Source organism: Sturnus vulgaris, chromosome 1 (genome assembly GCF_052056855.1).
Source record: "Sturnus vulgaris isolate bStuVul1 chromosome 1, bStuVul1.hap1, whole genome shotgun sequence".
Lineage (NCBI taxonomy): Eukaryota > Metazoa > Chordata > Aves > Passeriformes > Sturnidae > Sturnus > Sturnus vulgaris.
Window position 1 is genome coordinate 135,858,391 of NC_142243.1, and position 692 is coordinate 135,859,082.

Here is a 692-nt window from a genome sequence, read left to right on the forward strand (position 1 = left end):
CTTACAGCTGCAGCTCAATCAAGAAAAAGCCACTCAAGCTTCCCTCATATTGATTATGTAAGTATAACATCAATATTTTAATACAATTCAAGTACTTTCCAAGATCTCAGTACTTGACACTGTTTGAAAGTCAGTCTCAATTTCCCTGTAACTATTTCAGTTTCACACCAAGTATCCACAAACGCTGTAGTTACTCTGAATACCAGGTGGGCACCTCCCTGGGGATGGGGAATGCAAGAGCATCACGACTTCAGCACTCTGGGCTATTCCACAAACTGAGCTGTAGTGTCTGAATCCTCTGGCCAATATGGAAGCTCCTGCTCAGCTCTCCTTTAAAGACCCAACAGAAGCAAGTGAGGGCTTTCCATATAAATAGAACTATTCCAAAAGATCAGCTCTTAAAGAAGTTTTTATGCCTTTTGCTTTAAGTCTAGGGACCATCTAAGCCAAGGTATCTCCAGAGCTCCAGTCAGAAAGCTCAGGCACCTAAAAGCTGTAAACTAATTAATTAGAGCAATCTTAAAATCAGGTATGGGGTATTCAATCTCAACTTCCCTAAAATTAACTAAGTGACTAAATGTGTATTGAAATTTTCCATAATAGAAATACACTTTCATATTGAATTTCTGTATAGTACTGCCATTCTTCTAAGAGGTGTGGGAAGACAGATGACATGAAATCTACACCAAAGG